This window comes from Triticum urartu, chromosome 6A (genome assembly GCF_056163025.1).
Source record: "Triticum urartu cultivar PI428250 chromosome 6A, HENAU_Tu73, whole genome shotgun sequence".
In the NCBI taxonomy this organism is placed as follows: domain Eukaryota; kingdom Viridiplantae; phylum Streptophyta; class Magnoliopsida; order Poales; family Poaceae; genus Triticum; species Triticum urartu.
The window spans coordinates 22,974,238-22,998,699 of NC_141878.1; the positions used below are offsets into that span (position 1 = coordinate 22,974,238).

The following is a 24,462-nucleotide window of genomic DNA, read 5'->3' on the forward strand; positions in this document are numbered from 1 at the left end:
CGCCTCATGCTACGCCTTAAGAGCACGGCCCGCGCACTGACGAGTTGGAGCGCCAGGTCCAAGGGTTGCATTCGTGACAAGATGGCCATCTCCCGCGAGCTCATATCACGTTTTGACAAAGCCCAGGAAGACCGGGCGCTCTCTCCCCCGGAAGATTGGCTGCGAAAACAGCTCAAGATCTCATACTTGGGGCTGGCTTCTCTCGAGCGCACAATCGCGAGGCAACGAGCGCGGATCACCACGCTCAAGGACGGCGATGCTAACACAGCCTTCTTCCACCGGCAATGTTCATTCCGCCGACAGAAGAATCACATATTCCGCCTTGTGACCGATGGACAAGTGATCACTGATCAGGAGGGAATGGCCCAAGCGGCCTTCACGTACTTTGACGAGCTTCTTGGCTCCTCGGCCGCCCGCAACCACACTCTGGATCTATCGCAGATCATCGAGCCCCATGACCTGACTGACCTCGAGGCACCATTCAACCCGAAGGAGATTTGGGACGCCATCAAGCGCCTCCCGGCTCGCAAAGCGCCGGGGCCGGATGGATTCACCGCAGAATTTTTGCGGGCCTGCCGGAGCATCATCAAGCAAGACTTCTTCGACGTCTTCCAGCAGCTCTTTGAGCTGCGCGGTCGCGGATTCAGCAAGCTCAACCAGACCCTCTTGACATTACTCCCAAAGCGAGCAGACGCGTGCCAACTCCGCGACTACCGGCCAATCTGCCTCATCCACCTTGTGGCGAAGATCTTCGCGAAGGTGCTATCGCTCTTCCTAGTGCCTAGACTGGGAGACATGGTTAGCCGCCACCAGAACACTTTCATTCCGGGACGGAGCTTGCACGACAACTTTGTCCTCGGCAAGCAATCGATGAAGCTGCTGCACCAACTTGGGGTCCCGAGAGTGATGCTCAAGCTAGACCTAACGCGCGCCTTCGACTCCCTGTCATGGCCCTTCCTTTTCGAGGCTCTTGGCCAATACGGATTCGGACCTCGCTTCAGGGAGTGGCTCGCGATCTTGCTATCATCCTCAAGCACTCGGATCATGATCAACGGTGAACTGGGACCACCAGTTTGGCATCGCTGCGGGCTGCGCCAGGGAGACCCCGTATCTCCGCAGCTCTTCGTGCTCGCCGTGGACATCCTTGGGCGCCTAATCAGCCGCGCCCACGACGCCGGCATATTGCAGCGGCTGCACCCCCGATGAGACATTCCGGCCATATCCCTGTATGCCGACGACGTGATGCTATTATGCTATTCCACGCATGGCGACGCGGAGGCCGTACGCGCGATCCTGGCTATATTCAGTGAAGCTAGCGGCCTCCGAGTGAACTACGCCAAAAGCTCCACCATTACCCTCAATGGCGACCCCGAGGCAGATGCAACAATTGACCAGGTGGGATGCACGAAGGCAGAGCTGCCCATTACTTATCTTGGCATCCCTCTCACGCTACACTGCCCCTCGGCTGCCCAACTACAACCCCTCGTCGACTCGGTGGCTGCTCGGCTCCCCACATGGAAAGCAGGGCTCATGAACAAAACCGGGCGGCTGGCTTTGGTCAAATCGGTGCTCGCCGCGATTCTGATACATCAACTGCTTGCGTTCGCGCCGCCCAAGAAGACCTTGAGACAGCTTGAAAAGATCCAGCGCGGCTTCTTGTGGGCCGGGAGCGCCGTTGCTAATGGCGGACACTGCCATGTCAACTGGCGACGTGTGTGCCGCCCGCTCGAGTACGGCGGACTTGGGGTCCAGGATCTGGAGCGTGCTGGCCTCGCGCTGCGCCTACGCTGGATGTGGCTCTCCCACACGGACGACGATCGCGCATGGCGAGGCCTCGACCTCTAGTTTTCCGCGAGGAGCGCGCGTTGTTCTTCGCATCGACGACCATAGAGCTTGGTGATGGACAGACGACACTGTTTTGGGATGACCGATGGCTCAATGGTCAGTCCGTGCGTGAACTCGCACCGGCACTCTACCAATGCATCCCCAAACGGCGACGCAAGTCGAGAATGGTGGCCGCAGGCCTTGCGGGCAATGCTTGGGCTCGTGACATTCAAGGAGTGATAGGGATTCATGAGATTGGCCAATATCTCAGACTTTGGCATGCCGTGCAGCACATCAGCCTACCAAACCGGCTTGACCGGATGCTCTGGAGATGGACGGCCAGTGGCACCCATATGGCACGGTCGTGCTACGCTGCAACCTTCCACGGATCTATGAAATGCCCCTCCTGGAAGCTTACCTGGAAGAGCTGGGCACCGCGACGCATCCATTTCTTTCACTGGTTGGCTAGCCAGGACCGGTGTTGGACGGCGGATAGACTCGCCCGTCGCGGCCTACAGCACCATCCACGATGCCTCCTCTATGATCAGGCCCCAGAGTCGATGTGGCACCTGCTCCTAGAATGCCCGTTTACGCGGCAGGTTTGGTACGACGTGCTGGCTTGGGCGAGGATACCTTCTCAACCGCCAAGCAATGAACCCAGCCTCACGGACTGGTGGCAACGAACGAAAGGGCAGACCCCACAAGCGCTACGGAAAGGCCTGCAATCCATCGCCATGCTCGTTCCTTGGATGATCTGGAAACAGCGGAACGAGTGCGTCTTCGAGAATGCACGCCCCTCTGTTACCGCACTCGTAGATAGGATTAAGGCCGAACCCAAATGTTGGGCACAAGCTGGCGCTTTGGGTCTCAGGGTAGTCCTCCCCACTAACTGGGATGTCCACTGATGGGGTGCTAATCCATGTAACCACCACCTCCTAGGAGGATTGTACTTTCTCATCTCTTCACTGAAATGAAACGCAAAGAGTCCTTTGCGTTTTCTCGAAAAAAAAAGAAAACCAATCATCCATATAAGAGTCTAGCATAACATCATTTACATGATAAGTTATATATCACTTCAGTTTTCTACCCTTTGGAATACTATTTGATAAATATGGCATATGAATAACCTTATATTTGCAGCTTCTAGAATTTCTCGCCGAAACAATGGATGGTTCTGCGAAGAAGTTTCAGCAACAATCAAATATGTTTTTGCCACAGTAAAGCACACAAACCTGCAAATTGATTCTTTGAGATCGTGTACTGCCGATAACTCCAGGGAATGAACAGAAGAGATAGTGAATTGCGCATATTAGAAAGTAGAGATCATATGATCATTCTTCCTACCTGCAAGTCATTTCTCTTATTGGAAGAACACCCAGCGCGCACTAAACCACCATTTTGATCACGACAATGTATTACTATTTGGTGAATCTATTTTTTTAGGTCAGAAGAGAGCTTTAACAGAACTTAATTTACGAAACAAATATATAGCTTTGCTGCATTAGGAAACAATTACAACCATTTGTCACAACACTTTCTATAGGCTCCTGTCCATGCAAAATCCGGACATATCACCAGAACCTCTATCTCTAATTAATGTAGTTTGCTAATTCGTGAACCACTGAATTCTGCTCTGTGTCTCTGTCTCACGCATATTTTCTTTTATCCACCAAGGGGATTACCATTCCTACAACTTTGATATCTTTGTAGATGGACTTGTGTCTTGACAGGTTCCTATCCGTGCTTTGAATAGCTGACACCCCACTACACAACAGGTTGATTGAAGAACAAAAGTATGGTGTGGCCAGGTCGCTACTAATCTAAGGCCATCTTGGCATGCCATGGCTTCTACTTCCAGCACACCGTTGCATGACTGTAACACCTTGCGTGCAGCAAGCAGAACATTTTGAACATTATCTTCGAAAATAATTCCCACACTCGCAGTTCCTGTCTTCCTGATGAAAGAGACACTCACAATGAATTTAAACCCTGCCCATCTTCGGCAACGTGCAGCCATTTTAGGATCGATGGTCTGTACTTTGGTCAGTTATTCTTCTCCGCTCCATCACTAAACATTCATCTTTTCCTGCCTTTACTTCATTGATGTCATGTGTCTCCATATGCAGGGAGCCCATATAATTCTTCAGGAAGAACACAAACTGATGAGTGATGACAGAGAAGGCGAGGCTGGACACTCACAATGAATTTAAACCGTGCCCATCTCCAGCAGCATGCAGCCATCGTAGGATGGATGGTCTGTACTTTGGTCAGATACACGCATCTTATTCCTCTCCGCTCCATCACTGAACATTCATCGTTTCATGCCATTACTTCATTGATGTCATGCGTCTCCATATATGCAGGGAGTCCATATAATTCTTCAGGAAGAACATAGACTGATTAGTGATGATAGAGAAGGTGAGGCTCGGGACGTACAAGATGGCTTATGATGTGATCTCGAAGACTATAACTCTGTGGACTGAAGGTGTGGTCTTGAACTTTGGATCAATCTGAACAACAACGACAACTCTGCGAGGAAGAGCAAACACATCAATGGACTGCGCGATGGCGAGGATAAGGTGCGTGCAAGAGGGACAAAACTGAATCAACAATACAAAACTCTGCATCAGCAGATTAGTCACTAAGTTCAGAGTTGTGATCCATATCAAATATATAGAGAGATGCTTTCAGAACACATCAAAGCGATATGAGTAGTACATATAGAATGAAATCTGAAGCTGAACTATAAGATTTATTTATTATGCATCAACACATTGGCCATGAAATTAGTAGTTCATAGAAAAAAGAAAGAAACAAATACCCTGATGTCAATACCGAATCTTCCCGGACACGATGATCGCGTTACCGGCCCATGCATGTTGTGCATTGTCCAACCCTTGAATCCTTGATGTGTTGAAATCCATGTATATCGATTAACACATGAGTAATATGGCAAGGGAGTCGTGCTGGGCGAGGGCGAGCATCCCAGATCTGGTGGAGCTTGGGGAGGAAGATTGGGAACACTAATGGCGGCGAGTGCAGGGGGGAGATGCGATTGGATTGATAGGTCAGGAGGCGGCTGCGCGTACAGGTGAGTTTAGGTTTCCTTTTACACGGAAGATGAGCTGAGTTTTTTTTTTGCTTTGACGTGAGGTGAGTTGAGGGTTAGTCTAGATTTTTTTTTCACAAACAGGATTAGTATGGACTACTTGGCATTGGTGGGTAATTTTTATCAAGTTTTATGTCCAAATGGTATTGGGGAGATCAAAGGGCTGTAATTTTATGACGTGTTAAATTAACGATTGGATGTTTCTAATTTTTGTGAGATTTTCTAGCTTATTTCTTTTTTTCTGGTTAGCTAATAGATAGATACTAAAAAATAACAGATGGTGTCGCTTGAAGAAACGTACTAACCGATCGTGGCTACGCGGAGGTGCTCCTTCATGGATCGTTTGCTGGGCTATCCGTTTTGGGCCGTACGGGCTATATATATATAGTATATATACAAGAAAGGAAAGCATAATCGCAGTTAAGAAAAAGAATTACTCCCGACGGGGCTTGAACCCGTGACTTCTGGTACATCGGAACAGCGCTCTAACCAGCTGAGCTACAGGACTTAATTGCTTTGTAGATAGTCCTTTTTTATTAAAATAATAGACAGCTTTTTTGATACTTCAATAATTGAGAATACCGAAGAACGGCGAAATCAAGACGCGTGAGAGTTAGGATCCATTTATCTTAATACCCACTCGCACGGCCATCAGTTTATCGAGAAACAAGAACCTAGGCAAGCTTCGAGCTCTCACAACTATTAGAGACATCCGGCCGTCCATCTCGATTCCTTGATGCACTTTCGGCCGTTGGATCGCGCGATTGGAAGGCCTAGGCCGTCGGACCGAACATGAGCACTATTGCAATGAATAGTTTCACTCCCGGTGTGCCACCGCGTGCAATTACAGTGCACCGCCAAGGGAATTTTTGTCATTTCACGCATAGGCGTATAAAAGGGCAACAACTTCCCTTGTGAAGACCTAAGACGCCTCCTCCAGCACTAGTGTGGCCCTCTCTCCATCCCGCCTCGCCCCTCTGTCTCTTTATCCCTCCAATCACAGGAGCAGCCCGCGCCTCCCTGCCCCGCCGCCGTCATCTCCTTCGCCCAGTCGGCCTCGCCGCGAGGTGGAATGCGACCCATTCCCCCGACGCCCCCTCGGCCCAGGCTAACCATAGCGCTACGGCCGCCATGCCCGCGGCGTCTGCTCGGCAGGAGGAAGAGCGAGACCGCAAACGGATCTGGAGATTGAATCGGGCTCCCATGGCTCCTGCGCGGCGTGATGCCTGTTAAGGTGATCTTGTTGTACATCCGTTCTTCCACTGTGCTAGGTTCTCCATGCTTCGATTGATTTTTATTTTGCCTTTAATTTTTTACGCAGGGTGGTTGCTATCTCTCAGATCTCTACTCGTTTTCTTGGTGCCGGTGGCGTTCCTGCGACTGCTATGTAGATGGACCTGGAGGTTGAACCTCTTTTCTCTCTGTTCGTTTGGATTCTCCTCACGATTATGTGTAGAGCTTGTTCGTGTGCTGCTTGATGAGTTTCTTCTCCTCTAATCTTGTGTGCTGGATTAGTGATTTTTATTTTCTTCTTGTGGAGGAGATTCTCAGGTTTAGCTAGGTTCCAAAGAAGAAATTTTTCTTTGTCTTTCTTGTTTTGTTTGTACCTTGCTTGACTTGACACACAACAGCCTCGTGCGTGTTGCCGTCGCCATCGTCCTGCCCCAACGGGTGTCTCTGCCGCCGCCGCCGCATCCTCTCGCTGGTCTTCTCGCATTTGTCCTTGCACCGACGCCAGCCATACATGCGGTGGCCGTGGACGCAAGCGCCGTAGGAATGGATAGGTATGAGATGCACGTACTCTGCAGAAGACTTTATTCGGCAGGTGTTATTCTCCCGGCAATGATAAGCATGTTATCTCTTTGAGACTTATCCCTTGTACGTGCGGTGCAGCAGCTAGACCTGCACATGGTCACGGCTTGCACGTTCGGCCTGTCCTGATCATCTTGCACGGGTAGTCAAGCCAAATAGCCGTCAATTTAGCTAGCTAGCTAGTAACCCCATGCACGCATGGGATTTCTATCATAGCATGTACGTGAGCTATGTCCATGCATAGCTCTTTGCACGTACACGTACATCCACTTGCTCGTTAAGGGAGGCTCATTAGATGATGCATGTGTAGACATAATTAAATAATGCTCCACCCATCTTGATGACCCTCTGATAAAAAATCCACGTATTGTCCAATGTTATGTATACATGCTTGTACGTATATATTGGTGCCATATTTTCATATATGATAAGTACAAAATTACGACAAAGTCTCATTGGACATTACTGAATTATCTTGATTGAGAAATCAAATAAAAGAATACATAGTGATGTATAAGGTTCGATGAAAAACCGAGGGAGCGGTGGATAATTATGCTTCATTAAAGATTAGGAAAATATTATTTACTTAGCATAAAATCTGAAGTATTTGAATAGTTCAAAGGAATTTAAGAATATATTATTTGAAGAGTTCAAATATTTTTTAGTGAAGATAAGGATCATTATGACAAAAGATAAAGTGATTCTTCAGTATTGAAGAAAATTATGTGAGTCATAAGTTTAGGAAAACACTCGAATAATTGTGGAATTATTTTATTACCAATATGCTTTTATAAAATTTGGAGTATAATTGAAACAATAAGATATACACTAAACAGAGCACCGCATATTAGCCTTGCTAATAGAAACCATATAACTTATGGAGTTTATAAACCAGATAAATGTTGAATTGTAGGATATCTCAGAAACATGACTTGAATTCCTTCCATCGAAATGTTCAAAAGGCAAAGTGTTTGTCACGGATGAATATTTTTTCAAGAAAGTGTTTTCTTATCAAAGAAATGAGCGGGAGGATACTAGAACTTGGAAAGGATTATTGAATCTCTAGTGGTAATAAGTAGGATTAACAAACCGGAAGTTGTTCTGTTAGATTGTCTCCAAAATAAACCGTAAGTTATGGATATAGAAACCCTAAAACTTGTAACAGGATTATGCAAATCAGGAAAATCGTTGAATTTTCTGAAATTTCACGATGAGATATTCATCTTAGAAGAAGATGAACTATCACACTGACAAGTGGAAAGCTTTGTTTCAATAGGCCACTCCGCCCCACGAGACGGGAGCAACATCCGGCCATTGTCATATTCGTCTGCAGTTGGAACCAGTGGCCGGAGCAAATAAAACAACAAAATTGTTTATCTACAAACTTTTCTCATAAAGGTATGATAATTTCCCAGATGCACTGTTGGCATAATGCGCGAATTTGCATGTAGCTCAGTCTATCGCCGCACTCCGCAAAAACGTTGCCTCACTTGTCAACATGCCCGACTCAATGGAGCGGTGCCAATATTGGTAACATGTGCACAGAGATTAAGAAACTAAAAAATGCACTAGCAATTTGCAAGGAGACACCCAACGTTCTGACCCGTTACATGCAGAGATAAAAATTTCGCATCGCCTGGTCAAGCTTTATCATATGGAGGAGATACTGTAAAGACAACGTTCACGGGCGGACTGGTTGCGTGAGGGGGACAAAAATACCAATTACTTCGAGAGGCCAGCGAGCATGCGACATAGAAAAAACAAAATAAAACACTTAGAGAGGGAAGACGGCTCGCTAGCACAAGACCCACGGAGATGGCATCTATGGTGAATTCTTTTAACCAAAACCTTTCACAGCAGAAGGTCTTCCGGGTGTGCAAGATGTTTTTGATAGCGTTCTGGTCAAGGTTACTCACGAGATGAGTTCTATGTTGACTGCTCCATACACTAATGAGGAAATGAAGACAACTCTTTTTCAGATATTTCCAACAAAGGCGCCCAAAACAGATGGCTTCCCCGCACACTTCATTCCGTGTCATTGGGAGATCTGTGGGGTTGAGGTCACCAACACGTTTCTGATAATTTTGCAGGGTGAAGAGAGCCCAGAGGTAAGAAATGAGACAATCTTTTTTCTTATCCATAAGGTAAAACACCTCACCCAACTCACTCAGTTTCATCCTATTAGCCTTTGCAATGTCCTTTACAAAATTGCCTCAAAAGTGGTCTCTAATCATCTGAAGCAAGTTCTTTCCGATATCATCTCAGAAGAACAATGAACGTCTCATTACTAATAATATTATCACAACATACAAGTGTTTACAATTGATGTAGAGCAATAATGCAAAGAAAAATAGATTTTGTGCGGTTAAATTGGATATGATGAAAGCCTATGATCGGGTCGAGGGGAATTTATCTTGAGGATGTCATGTCAAAGTTTGGGTTTGCAGTAACTTGGGAATCTCTTGTAATGAAGATTGTTAGTTCAGTGAAATTCTCCGTAATGTTTAATGGAGAAAAAATAGAAGAACTTAAGACAACGATGGGGATCCGACAGGGGGACCCAATATCTCTTTACCTATTTTTGTTTGCACCAGAGGTCCTTTCGTGCCTCTTCCAACAGAAGAATAAGTCATCCCACCTATGTGGCATTAAAGTGGCATCGTCGGCACCGCCAGTCGACCACTTGCTATTCGCAGATGACAGCCTACTATTTGTCAAGTCATGTAGTCAAGGAGCTAATGAGTTGTCCTCTCTTTTGGAGTCCTATTGTAACGCATCCCATCAAAAGGAATATCTATCAAAGTATTCTATTTTCTTCCCTAAAGTTGTCCTGAAAGTTTAAAGCTTGAAATTAAGGAGGCCTTGTATGTCCCAAATGAGTCTTTGTCTAAGAGATATCTAGGAATGCCGATTGATGTTGGAAATTCTATGAATGGTGCCTTCAAGTTCTTGAAAGATAGAGTGTGGGAAAAAGTGAAGGGATGGATGGAGAAGATCCTGTCAGTTGGTGGTAAGGAAGTTCTTATCAACTTGATTGCTCAGGCAGTACATGTTTACTCTATGTCTTGTTTTAAGCTCCTGCATGACCTTTCCGAGCATATTTATACTCTTATTCGGAAGTTTTGGTGGGGTAGTACAGAAGGTAGGAGAAAGCCATACTAGGTATCCAAGAGTGTTATGACAAGGGCAAAATCTTGTCGAGGTCTCGGCTTTCGAGATATTGAACTCTTTAAACTTGCCCTGCTAGGCCGTTAGGCTTGGCGCATATTGATGGACCTAGCTTTTCTAAGCACGAGAACACTAAAGGCTAAATACTTTCCTACTTCAGATTTTCTTGATGCTGAGCTTGGGAATTCCCCTTCGCAAATCTAGCGATAGATATTGGATGGTAGGGGCACCATGAAACAGGGCCTTACTAGCAGAGTAGAGGACGGGACATCCACGCCGATCTGGCAGCATAACTGGATTCCCCGGGACATTAATATGTGGCCCATTGTAAGTAATGTACTGGACCCGCCCCAAGTGGTGGCCGAACTGATCACAGTGGATGCATCGTGGACATGGACAAGTTAGCTCAAACTTTCCTGCCTACATATGTACAAGCTATTGCTTATATTCCCCTATGCACATGTCAGGTGGACGATTTCTGGTCCTGGACCCATGTGAAGAGCGGGTTTTTTTCCAGTTCGCTCGGTCTATAGAATGTTAGTCTCTACGAAGTTACGCCGCGAAGCATGGCTCGAGGGCAGAGCGGAATCTTCAAACTCAGAGAGGGGTCCGAATGACTGGACAAGCATGTGGAGAACAAATGTTCCCTTAAATGTTAAAACTTTCTTATGGAGGTTAGCTCAGCAATCACTACCCACAACTGATCTCTTAAAGAGTAGGAACATGTTGACAATTCCTTAATGTAGTCTTTGTGGACGGGATGATCCTTGGCAGCACACGCTCCTACATTGTAACATGGCAAGATGCGTGTGGGCTTTGCATGACCCAGACCTAGTTGAAGTTGTTGAGAACAATAAGGAACCGGAAGCAAGAATGTGGATATTCACACTAATTGATAGCTTGCAACATGATGATTTTGGTAAAGTGGTGGTTACACTATGGGCTATCTGGTATGCACGTAGAAAAGCTCTCCAAGAGCAACAATTTCAGACCCCCCATGCAAATCATCACTTCATAACAACTACATCCAGGAGCTCGGTGAGTGAACCAGCCAGGACACACCCATTGCTGATAGCGAGGGCACCTCACCCACGCAGCGGCAGGTTTTGCTAAGATCAAGGTAGATGGGGCAATGGCAAGGAACTGAAGTACTTGATCTTTCAGTACCGTGTGTACAGATGGAGCAGTCAAATACCTGGGTGCTTCAGCGATAAAGTGTGATGGCATAATAGACCCGACTACTTTGTAAATGCTAGCTTGTCGAGAAGCTCTTTCTCTAGCCCAGGATCTCGACTCACACATGTGATAATACCTTCTGATTGCAAAGAGGTTGTTACATATATCAAAAACAATGCAGGAGGCTTAAATGGGAGCATCGTCAAGGAGATTAAAGCTACCTCGGCACAGTTCACGGCATTTCCTCTCATCTTTGAGGGACGTGAAACTAATATTATGGCTCATAGCCAGGCTAAAGACACATTAGGCCTTTCTTTAGGACGCCATCTGTGGCTTCTCGATCGTCCGGAACTAAATTGTATCCCAATGTATTTGGCTGATGATTAATGAATAAAATGTGTTTAGACTAAAAAAACATACTATTTTTTGAGGAACTAGCAAAGTGGCCCGCTCGATGCGCGGGCTAGAACGTTAGACAGTTGAAAAATGGCACATATTATTCACATTGCGTAAAGAAAAATTGGTCGCGTCCTTATAGGTTTACATTTTTAATAGTAATTTATAATGCTATAAAATTATTTATCATTTTTGTATATATGAGTGAACATTGTCGTCAAAGAAATTGCATGTATCATGCTTTAGGAAAAGTCTATTACTTACAAAGGTTAGATGATATAATTATTCCTTTTACCAATTTTTTATTTTGCGAAGGCATCATCTTTAATTTGCTAAAAATATTATAAATATTTAATTCAATTTTATGTAGACATGTTTTTACTCCTAATTACACTCTTCATTGTATAATACATATTTTAGACATTGTTATTTTCTAAAGGTGAAATTTTAATACCTATTACTATGAATATATGATTATATTGTTGAAGATGACAAAATTTCATTATATATTATGAAAAGATGTAATTAATATAATTATGTACAATTTTAATTATATTTTAAATTCTTGTTTGCATTTGTTTTTTGGTTAAGATAAAACTCTAGCAATATGTAATGATTTTTATGAGTGGTAGTTATATTTTGAGTGCACATCAAGTTATTTCATGTTTTAGTCTTATATAGGATATAATTATTTCGCAATCACTAAGAGACATTTTTGTTGAGAATAAACTAACTCATATGTTATCTAAATTTAACTTGCTTAATTTTTTTGCGATTTATTTTTGTTAGAGTAATGGGAAACTGATTTAGAGTGAATGGATTAAATACACTGAGAATTCTTTTAGAGAAATTTGTTATGTTTTTGTAGATTAAACTAAAAGGGAAATTTCAACACAAATATAGCTGTACTAACTTATGAAAGAATAAATAGTAACCGCCGGGATAAACTGATTTAGTAGTATTAGATGATAGCAACACAAATATATATATAGACACACACACACACACACACACAGAGAGACAGATATATATCCATTGACACTACACCATGTTCAGAATCTATAGTCTGCTTGGCTCTATTCATATCGAATAGAAAGCTTTCAAACCCTATATCAAATCTGACTTGAAAAAGTTCTTAAAATTGCCGATTTTCCAAATACAAAACTGAATCTAAATTTGTTGTCTGTATCAAAAACAGAATATTTGCAAGATTGTCACTACATGGAAGCAATGAAGCTATGGCACAACAATCAGATTGCCGATAAGTTCTCTTAGTATCGTAAATGTGGAATCATGCCATTAGTGCCTGGTCAAAGCTAAAGTTAATTAGCTCCGCCAAGCTTAGTCGATGCATTCTAGATTAGTTCTTCCATCTTATGATGAAGTCATGAAGATGCTTGTTTGTGTGCCAAGAACTATTATCTCAGTTGCTGACCATGACAACCTAATGGTTAGATGATTATGTGAGCACACACATTCGTATTGTGCTCACCTCCACATAAAAATGTACTAAGTCATAGGATATAGTACTTTCTACATCTGAACGTACATAATTTCAGAGATTTCAGGTCAGATATATAGAACTTAATATAGGTGGCATAGAACTGATTAGGAGTAATGTGTAAAAAAAATCAGATTAGGAGCATTTCTAGCATGCATGCACAAATTGCTTCCCTTCAAATAGGTACATTATATCTCGTATAAGAGATATAGTTGCTGGAATCATGTACGAATATCTCGAACAACTTATATATGCTTTCCACTATGATAATCAAATATGAATTTGACGCTGACAATCAGCAGCGACAACAACGCCCAAAGAGTGACGTGATCGTGCGGTTTGGTGGGGAAAATATAAAACTAAATGTTCAAGTGATATATTCTGTTATCCTCACTATATATGAGTGTGTCTCATGCCCATGCTAATAACTGAATCAGACAAACGAATTCTTTAAACTGAGTACTGTAGAAAACATGCAGTTAACTAAATATGTACCTTATATCCTGCCATGGGGATGCAATGCATATCCTTTAGCCGCGTAAATAGCTGTACAATCCATAGCATCTATCATGTCAGATAAATGCGCTATATATCTAAGAAAGTGAACCAAAGGATGAAAATTGTGTAGCCTTGTGAAAACATTCGACGTACAATAAACAACTAATACATAATGGAAAGATCACTACTGCAGCCACATCCGGAGCTTTACGTATATCTGCACTTGTGTGAAATACTACAACCTAATCTGATAAAGAGGCGATAAGAAAACCAAATCATACATATAAGAGAGTCTAGCATAACATCATTTACATGATAAGTTATATATCACGTCAGTTTTCTACCCTTTGGAATACTATTTGATAAATATGGCATATGGATAACCTTATATTTGCAGCTTCTAGAATTTCTCGCCGAAACAATGGATGGTTCTGCGAAGAAGTTTCAGCAACAATCAAATATGTTTTTGCCAAAGTAAAGTACACAAACCTGCCAATTGATTCTTTGAGATCGTGTCCTGCCGAGAACTCCAGGCAATGAACAGAAGACATAGTGAATTGCGCATATTAGAAAGTAGAGATCATATGATCATTCTTCTACCTGCAAGTCGTTTCTCTTATTGGAAGAACACCCAGCGCGCACTAAACCACCATTTTGATCACGACAATGTATTACTATTTGGTGAATCTATTTTTTAGGTCAAAAGAGAGCTTTAACAGAACTTAATTTACGGAACAAATATATAGCTTTGCTGAATTAGGAAACAATTACAACCATTTGTCACAACACTTTCTATAGGCTCCTGTCCATGCAAAATCCGGACATATCACCAGAACCTCTATCTCTAATTAATGTAGTTTGCTAATTCGTGAACCACTGAATTCTGCTCTGTGTCTCTGTCTCACGCATATTTTCTTTTATCCACCAAGGGGATTACCGTTCCTACAACTTTGATATCTTTGTAGATGGACTTGTGTCTTGACAGGTTCCTATCCGTGCTTTGAATAGCTGACACCCCACTACACAACAGGTTGATTGAAGAACAAAAGTATGGTGTGGCCAGGTCGCTACTAATCTAAGGCCATCTTGGCATGCCATGGCTTCTACTTCCAGCGCACCCTTGCATGACTGTAACACCTTGCGTGCAGCAAGCAGAACATTTTGAACATTATCTTCGAAAATAATTCCCACACTCGCAGTAAAAAGTCTTCCTGATGAAAGAGACAGTCACAATGAATTTAAACCCTGCCCATCTCCAGCAACGTGCAGCCATTTTAGGATCGATGGTCTGTACTTTGGTCAGTTATTCTTCTCCGCTCCATCACTAAACATTCATCTTTTCCTGCCTTTACTTCATTGATGTCATGTGTCTCCATATGCAGTGAGCCCATATAATTCTTCAGGAAGAACACAAACTGATGAGTGATGACAGAGAAGGCGAGGCTGGACACTCACAATGAATTTAAACCGTGCCCGTTTCCAGCAGCGTGCAGCCATTGTAGGATGGATGGTCTGTACTTTGGTCAGATACACGCATCTTAGTCCTCTCCGCTCCATCACTGAACATTCATCGTTTCACGCCTTTACTTCATTGATGTCATGCGTCTCCATATATGCAGGGAGTCCATATTATTCTTCAGGAAGAACATAGACTGATTAGTGATGATAGAGAAGGCGAGGCTGGGGACGTACAAGATGGCTTATGATGTGATCTGGAAGACTATAACTTTGTGGACTGAAGGTGTGGTCTTGAACTTCGGATCAATCTGAACAACAACGACAACTCTGCGAGGAAGAGCAAACACATCAATGGACTGCGCGATGGCGAGGATAAGGTGTGTGCAAGAGGGACAAAACTGAATCAACATTACAAAACTCTGCATCAGCAGATTAGTCACTAAGTTCAGAGTTGTGATCCATATGAAATATATAGCAAGATGCTTTCAGAACACATCAAAGCGATATGAGTAGTACATATAGAATGAAATCTGAAGCTGAACTATAAGATTTATTTATTATGCATCAACACATTGGCCATGAAATTAGTAGTTCATAGAAAAAAGAAAGAAACAAATACCCTGATGTCAATACCGAATCTTCCCGGACACGCCCGGACACGATGATCGCGTTACCGGCCAATGCATGTTGTGCATTGTCCAACCCTTGAATCCTTGATGTGTTGAAATCCAAGTATATCGATTAACATATGAGTAATATGGCTAGGGAGTCGTGCTGGGCGAGGGCGAGTATCCCAGATCTTGTGGAGCTTGGGGAGGAAGATTGGGAACACTAATGGCGGCGAGTGCAGGGGGGAGATGCGATTGGATTGATAGGTCAGGAGGTGGCCGCGCGTACAGGTGAGTTTAGGTTTTCTTTTACACGGAAGATGAGCTGAGTTTTTTTTTGCTTTGACGTGAGGTGAGTTGAGGGTTAGTCTAGATTTTTTTTTCACAAACAGGATTAGTATGGACTACTTGGCATTGGTGGGTAATTTTTATCAAGTTTTATGTCCAAAGGGTATTGGGAAGATCAAAGGGCTGTAATTTTATGACGTGTTAAATTAACGATTGGATGTTTCTAATTTTTGTGAGATTTTCTAGCTTATTTCCTTTTTTCTGGTTAGCTAATAGATAGATACTAAAAAAAACAGATGGTGTCGCTTGAAGAAACGTACTACTAACCGATCGTGGCTACGCGGAGGTGCTCCTTCATGGATCGTCTGCTGGGCTATCCGTTTTGGGCCGTACGGGCAATATATATAGTATATATACAAGAAAGGAAAGCATAATCGCAATTAAGAAAAAGAATTAGTCCCGACGGGGCATGAACCCGTGACTTCTGGTACATCGGACCAGCGCTCTAACCAGCTGAGCTACAGGACTTAACTACTTTGCAGATAGTCCTTTTTTATTAAAATAATAGACAGCTTTTTTGATACTTCAATAATTGAGAATACCCAAGAACGGCGAAATCAAGACGCGTGAGAGTTAGGCTCCATTTATCTTAATATCCACTCTCACGGTCATCAGTTTATCGAGAAACAAGAACCTAGGCAAGCTTCGAGCTCTCACAACTATTAGAGACATCCGGCCGTCCATCTCTATTCCTTGATGCACTTTCGGCCATTGGATCGCGCGCTTGGAAGGCCTAGGCCGTCGGACCGAACATGAGCACTATTGCAATGAATAGTTTCACTCCCGGTGTGCCACCGCGTGCAATTACAGTGCACCGCCAAAGGAATTTTTGTCATTTCACGCATAGGCGTATAAAAGGGCAACAACTTCCCTTGTGAAGACCTAAGACGCCTCCTCCAGCACTAGTGTGGCCCTCTCTCCATCCCGCCTCGCCCCTCTGTCTCTTTATCCCTCCAATCACAGGAGCAGCCCGCGCCTCCCTGCCCCACCGCCGTCATCTCCTTCGCCCAGTCGGCCTCGCCGCACCGCACGAGGTGGAATGCGACCCATTCCCCCGACGCCCCCTCGGCCCAGGCTAACCATAGCGCTACGGCCGCCATGCCCCCGCCGTCTGCTCGGCAGGAGGACGAGCGAGGCCGCAAACGGATCTGGAGATTGAATCGGGCTTCAATGGCTCCTGCGCGGCGTGATGCCTGTTAAGGTGATCTTGTTGTACATCCATTCTTCCATTGTCCTAGGTTCTCCATGCTTCGATTGATTTTTATTTTGCCTTTAATTTTTTACGCAGGGTGGTTGCTATCTCTCGGATCTATACTCATTCTCTTGGTGCCGGTGGCGTTCCTGCGACTGCTATGTAGATGGACCTGGAGGTTGAACCTCTTTTCTCTCTGTTCGTTTGGATTCTCCTCACGATTATGTGTAGAGCTTGTTCGTGTGCTGCTTGATGAGTTTCTTCTCCTCTAATCTTGTGTGCTGGATTAGTGATTTTTATTTTCTTCTTGTGGAGAAGATTCTCAGGTTTAGCTAGGTTCCAAAGAAGAGATTTTTCTTTGTCTTACTTGTTTTGTTTGTACCTTGCTTGACTTGACACACAACAGCCTCGTGTGTGTTGCCGTCGCCATCGTCCCGCCCCAACGGGTGTCTTTGCCGCCGCCGCCGCATCCTCTCGCTGGTCTTCTCGCATTTGTCCTTGCACCGACGCCAGCCATACGTGCCGTGGCCGTGGACGCAAGCGCCGCAGGAATGGATAAGTATGAGATGCACGTACTCTGCGGAAGACTTTATTCAGCAGGTGTTATTCTCCCGGGAATGATAAGCATGTTATCTCTTTGAGACTTATCCCTTGTACGTGCGGTGCAGCAGCTAGACCTGCACATGGTCACGGCTTGCACGTTCGGCCTGTCCCGATCATCTTGCATGGGTAGTCAAGCCAAATAGCCGTCAATTTAGCTAGCTAGCTAGTAACCCCATGCACGCATGGGATTTCTATCATAGCATGTACGTGAGCTATGTCCATGCATAGCTCTTTGCATGTACACGTACATCCACTTGCTCGTTAAGTGAGGCTCATTAGATGATGCATGTGTAGACATAATTAAATAATGCTCCACCCATCTTGATGACCCTCTGATGAAAAATCCACGTATTGTCCAATGTTATGTATACATGCTTGTACGTATATATTGGTGCCATATTTTTATATATGATAAGTACAAAATTACGACAGAGTCTCATTGAGCATTACTGAATTATCTTGATTGAGAAATCAAATAAAAGAATACATAGTGATGTATAAGGTTTGATGAAAAACCGAGGGAGCGGTGGATAATTATGCTTCATTAAAGATTACGAAAATATTATTTACTTAGCATAAAATCTGAAGTATTTGAATAGTTCAAAGGAATTTAAGAATATATTATTTGAAGAGTTCAAATATTTTTTTAGTGAAGATAAGGATCATTATGACAAAAGATAAAGTGATTCTTCAGTATTGAAGAAAATTATGTGAGTCATAAGTTTAGGAAAACACTCGAATAATTGTGGAATTATTTATTACCAATATGCTTTTATAAAATTTGGGGTATAATTGAAACAATAAATATACACTAAACAGAGCACCGCATATTAGCCTTGCTAATAGAAACCATATAACTTATGGAGTTTATAAACCAGATAAATGTTAAATTGTAGGATATCTCAGAAACATGACTTGAATTCCTTCCATCGAAATGTTCAAAAGGCAAAGTGTTTGTCACGGATGAATATTTTTTCAAGAAAGTGTTTTCTTGTCAAAGAAATGAGCGGGAGGATACTAGAACTTGGAAAGGATTATTGAATCTCTAGTGGTAATAAGTAGGATTAACAAACCGGATGTTGTTCTGTTAGATTGTCTCCAAAATAAACCGTAAGTTATGGATATAGAAACCCTAAAACTTGTAACAGGATTATGCAAATCAGGAAAATCGTTGAATTTTCTGAAATTTCACGATGAGATATTCATCTTAGAAGAAGATGAACTATCACACTGACAAGTGGAAAGCTTTGTTTCAATAGGCCACTCCGCCCCACGAGACGGGAGCAACATCCGGCCATTGTCATATTCGTCTGCAGTTGGAACCAGTGGCCGGAGCAAATAAAACAACAAAATTGTTTATCTTCAAATTTTCTCATAAAGGTATGATAATTTCCCAGATGCACTGTTGGCATAATGGGCGAATTTGCATGTAGCTCAGTCTGTCGCCGCACTCCGCAAAAACCTTGCCTGACTTGTCAACATGCCCGGCTCAATGGAGCGGTGCCAATATTGGTAACATGTGCACAGAGATTAAGAAACTAAAAAAGGCACTAGCAATTTGCAAGGAGACACCCAATGTTCTGACCCGTTACATGCAGAGATAAAAATTTCGCATCGCCTGGTCATGCTTTATCATATGGAGGAGATACTGTAAAGACAACGTTCACGGGCGGACTGGTTGCGTGAGGGGGACAAAAATACCAATTACTTCGAGAGGCCAGCGAGCATGCGACATAGAAAAAACAAAATAAAACACTTAGAGAGGGAAGACGGCTCGCCAACACAAGACCCACGGAGATGGCATCTATGGTGAATTCTTTTTACCAAAACCTTTTCACAGCAGAAGGTCTTCCGGGTGTGCAAGATGTTTTTGATAGCGTTCTGGTCAAGGTTACTCACGAGATGAGTTCTATGTTGACTGCTCCATACACTAATGAGGACATGAAGACAGCTCTTTTTCATATATTTCCAACAAAGGCGCCCAAAACACATGGCTTCCCCGCACACTTCATTCCGTGTCATTGGGAGATCTGTGGGGTTGAGGTCACCAACACGTTTCTGATAATTTTGCAAGGTGAAGAGAGCCCAGAGGTAAGAAATGAGACAATCTTTTTTCTTATCCATAAGGTAAAACACCTCATCCAACTCACTCAGTTTCATCCTATTAGCCTTTGCAATGTCCTTTACAAAATTGCCTCAAAAGTGGTCTCTAATCATCTGAAGCAAGTTCTTTCCGATATCATCTCAGAAGAACAATGAACGTCTCATTACTAATAATATTATCACAACATACAAGTGTTTACAATTGATGTAGAGCAATAATGCAAAGAAAAATAGATTTTGTGCGGTTAAATGGGATATGATGAAAGCCTATGATCTGGTCGAGGGAATTTATCTTGAGGATATCATGTCAAAGTTGGGGTTTGCAGTAACTTGGGAATCTCTTGTAATGAAGATTGTTAGTTCAATGAAATTCTCCGTGATGTTTAATGGAGAAAAAAATAGAAGAACTTAAGACAATGATGGGGATCCGACAGGGGGACCCAATATCTCCTTACCTATTTTTGTTTGCAGCAGAGGTCCTTTCGTATCTCTTCCAAAATAAGAATAAGTCATCCCACCTATGTGGCATTAAAGTGGCATTGTCGGCACCGCCGGTCGACCACTTGCTATTCGCAGATGACAGCCTACTATTTGTCAAGTCACGTAGTCAAGGAGCTAATGAGTTGTCCTCTCTTTTGGAGTCCTATTGTAACGTGTCCCATCAAAAGGAATATCTATCAAAGTATTCTATTTTCTTCCCTAAAGTTGTCCTGAAAGTTTAAAGCTTGAAATTAAGGAGGCCTTGTATGTCCCAAATGAGTCTTTGTCTAAGAGATATCTAGGAATGTCGACTGATGTTGGAAATTCTATGAATGGTGCCTTCAAGTTCTTGAAAGATAGAGTGTGGGAAAAAGTGAAGGGATGGATGGAGAAGATCCTGTCAGTTGGTGGTAAGGAAGTTCTTATCAACTCGATTGCTCAGGCAGTACATGTTTACTCTATGTCTTGTTTTAAGCTCCTGCATGACCTTTCCGAGCATATTAATACTCTTATTTGGAAGTTTTGGTGGGGTAGTACAGAAGGTAGGAGAAAGCCATACTAGGTATCCTAGAGTTCTATGACAAGGCCAAAATCTTGTCGAGGTCTCGGCTTTCGAGATATTGAACTCTTTAAACTTGCCCTGCTAGGCCGTCAGGCTTGGCGCATATTGATGGACCCAGCTTTTCAACACTAAAGGCTAAATACTTTCCTACTTCAGATTTTCTTGATGCTGAGCTTGGGAATTCCCCTTCGCAAATCTGGCCATAGATATTGGATGGTAGGGGCACCATGAAACAGGGCCTTACTAGCAGAGTAGAGGACAGGACATCCACGCCGATCTGGCAGCATAACTTGATTCCCCGGGACATTAATATGTGGCCCATTGTAAGTAATGTACTGGACCCGCGCCAAGTGGTGGCCGAACTGATAACAGTGGATGCATCGTGGGACATGGACAAGCTAGCTCAAACTTTCCTGCCTACATATGTACAAGCTATTGCTTATATTCCCCTATGCACATGTCAGGTGGACGATTTCTGGTCTTGGACCCATGTGAAGAGCGGGTTTTTTTCCAGTTCGCTCGGTCTATAGAATGTTAGTCTCTACGAAGTTACGCCGCGAAGCATGGCTCGAGGGCAGAACGGAATCTTCATACTCAGAGAGGGGTCCGAATGACTGGACAAGCATGTGGAAAACAAACGTTCCCTTAAATGTTAAAACTTTCTTATGGAGGTTAGCTCAGCAATCACTACCCACAACTGATCTCTTAAAGAGTAGGAACATGTCGACAATTCCTTAATGTAGTCTTTGTGGACGGGATGATCCTTGGAAGCACACGCTCCTACATTGTAACATGGCAAGATGCGTGTGGGCTTTGCATGACCCAGACCTAGTTGAAGTTGTTGAGAACAATAAGGAACCGGAAGCAAGAATGTGGATATTCACACTAATTGATAGCTTGCAACATGATGATTTTGTTAAAGTGGTGGTTACACTATGGGCTATCTGGTATGCACGTAGAAAATCTCTCCAAGAGCAACAATTTCAGACCCCCCATGCAAATCATCACTTCATAACAACTACATCCAGGAGCTCGGTGAGTGATCCAGCCAGGACACACCCATTGCTGATAGCGAGGGCACCTCGCCCACGCAGCGGCAGGTTTTGCTAAGATCAAGGTAGATGGGGCAATGGCGAGGAACTGAAGTACTTGATCTTTCAGTACTGTGTGTACAGATGGAGCAGTCAAATACCTGGGTGCTTCAGCGATAAAGTTTGATGGCATAACAGACCCGACTACTTTGTAAATGCTAGCTTGTCGAGAAGCTCTTTCTCTAGCCCGGGATCTCGACTCACACATGTGATAATACCTTCTGATTGCAAAGAAGTTGTTACAAATATCAAAATCAATGCAGGAGGCTTAAATGGGAGCATCGTCAAGGAGATTAAAGCTACCTCGGCACAGTTCACGGCATTTCCTCTCATCTTTGAGGGACGTGAAACTAATATTATGGCTCATAGCCAGGCTAAGGACACATTAGGCCTTTCTTTAGGACGCCATCTGTGGCTTCTCGATCGTCCGGAACTAAATTGTATCCCAATGTATTTGGCTGATGATTAATGAATAAAATGTGTTTAGACTAAAAAAACATACTATTTTTTGAGGAACTAGCAAAGTGGCCCGCTCGATGCGCGGGCTAGAACGTTAGACAGTTGAAAAATGGCACATATTATTCGCATTGCGTAAAGAGAAATTGGTCGCGTCCTTATAGGTTTACATTTTTAATAGTAATTTATAATGCTATAAAATTATTTAGCATTTTTGTATATATGAGTGAACATTGTCGTCAAAGATATTGCATATATCATGCTTTAGGAAAAGTCTATTACTTACAAAGGTTAGATGATATAATTATTCCTTTTACCAATTTTTTATTTTGCGAAGGCATCATCTTTAATTTGCTAAAAATATTATAAATATTTAATTCAATTTTATGTAGACATGTTTTTACTCCTAATTACACTCTTCATTGTATAATACATATTTTAGAAATTGTTATTTTCTAAAGGTGAAATTTTAATACCTATTACTATGAATATATGATTATATTGTTGAAGATGACAAAATTTCATTATATTTTATGAAAAGATGTAATTAATATAATTATGTACAATTTTAATTATATTTTAAATTCTTGTTTGCATTTGTTTTTTGTTTAAGATAAAACTCTAGCAATATGTAATGATTTTTATGAGTGGTAGTTATATTTTGAGTGCACATCAAGTTATTTCATGTTTTAGTCTTATATAGGATATAATTATTTCGCAATCACTAAGAGACATTTTTGTTGAGAATAAACTAACTCATATGTTATCTAAATTTAACTTGCTTAATTTTTTTGCGATTTATTTTTGTTAGAGTAATGGGAAACTGATTTAGAGTGAATGGATTAAATACACTGAGAATTCTTTTAGAGAAATTTGTTATGTTTTTGTAGATTAAACTAAAAGGGAAATTTCAACACAAATATAGCTGTACTAACTTATGAAAGAATAAATAGTAACCGCCGGGATAAACTGATTTAGTAGTATTAGATGATAGCAACACAAATATATATATATAGACACACACACACACAGATAGATATATATCCATTGACACTACACCATGTTGAGAATCTATAGTCTGCTCGGCTCTATTCATATAGAATAGAAAGCTTTCAAACCCTATATCAAATCTGACTTGAAAAAGTTCTTAAAATTGCCGATTTTCGAAATACAAAACTGAATCTAAATTTGTTGTCTCTATCGAAAACAGAATATTTGCAAGATTGTCACTACATGGAAGAAATGAAGCTATGGCACAACAATCAGATTGCAGATAAGTTCTCTTAGTATCGTAAATGTGGAATCATGCCATTAGTGCCTGGTCAAAGCTAAAGTTAATTAGCTCGGCCAAGCTTAGTCGATGCATTCTAGATTAGTTCTTCCATCTTATGATGAAGTCATGAAGATGCTTGTTTGTGTGCCAAGAACTATTATCTCAGTTGCTGACCACGACAACCTAATGATTAGATGATTATGTGAGCACACACATTCGTATTGTGCTCACCTCCACATAAAAAAGTACTAAGCCATAGGTTATAGTAATTTCTACATCTGAACGTACATAATTTCAGAGATTTCAGGTCAGATATATAGAATTTAATCTAGGTGGCATAGAACTGATTAGGAGTAACGTGTAAAAAAATCAGATTAGGAGCATTTCTAGCATGCATGCACAAATTGCTTCCCTTTAAATAAGTACATTATATCTCGTACAAGAGATATAGTTGCTGGAGTCATGTACGAATATCTCGAACAACTTATATATGCTTTCCACTATGATAATCGGATATGAATTTGACGCTGACAATCAGCAGCGACAACAACGCCCAAAGAGTGACGTGATCGTGCGGTTTGGTGGGGAAAATGTAAAACTAAATGTTCAAGTGATATATTCTGTTATCCTCACTATATATGAGTGTGTCTCATGCCCATGCTAATAACTGAATCAGACAAACGGATTCTTTAAACTGAGTACCATAGAAAACATGCAGTTAACTAAATATGTGCCTTATATCCTGCCATGGGGATGCAATGCATATCCTTTAGCCGAGTAAATAGTTGTACAATCCATAGCATC

The 24,462-nt window shown here is 42.5% G+C and overlaps 1 non-coding gene across 1 annotated transcript; it reads right to left on the bottom strand.

Annotated features, from left to right (window-relative positions):
- Nucleotides 1–16,292: 16,292 nt before the first annotated feature.
- Nucleotides 16,293–16,366, bottom strand: TRNAI-GAU (transfer RNA isoleucine (anticodon GAU)). Its single transcript has one exon. It is a non-coding gene; the product is annotated as a tRNA-Ile (tRNA).
- Between the last annotated feature and the right edge of the window lie 8,096 nt (nucleotides 16,367–24,462).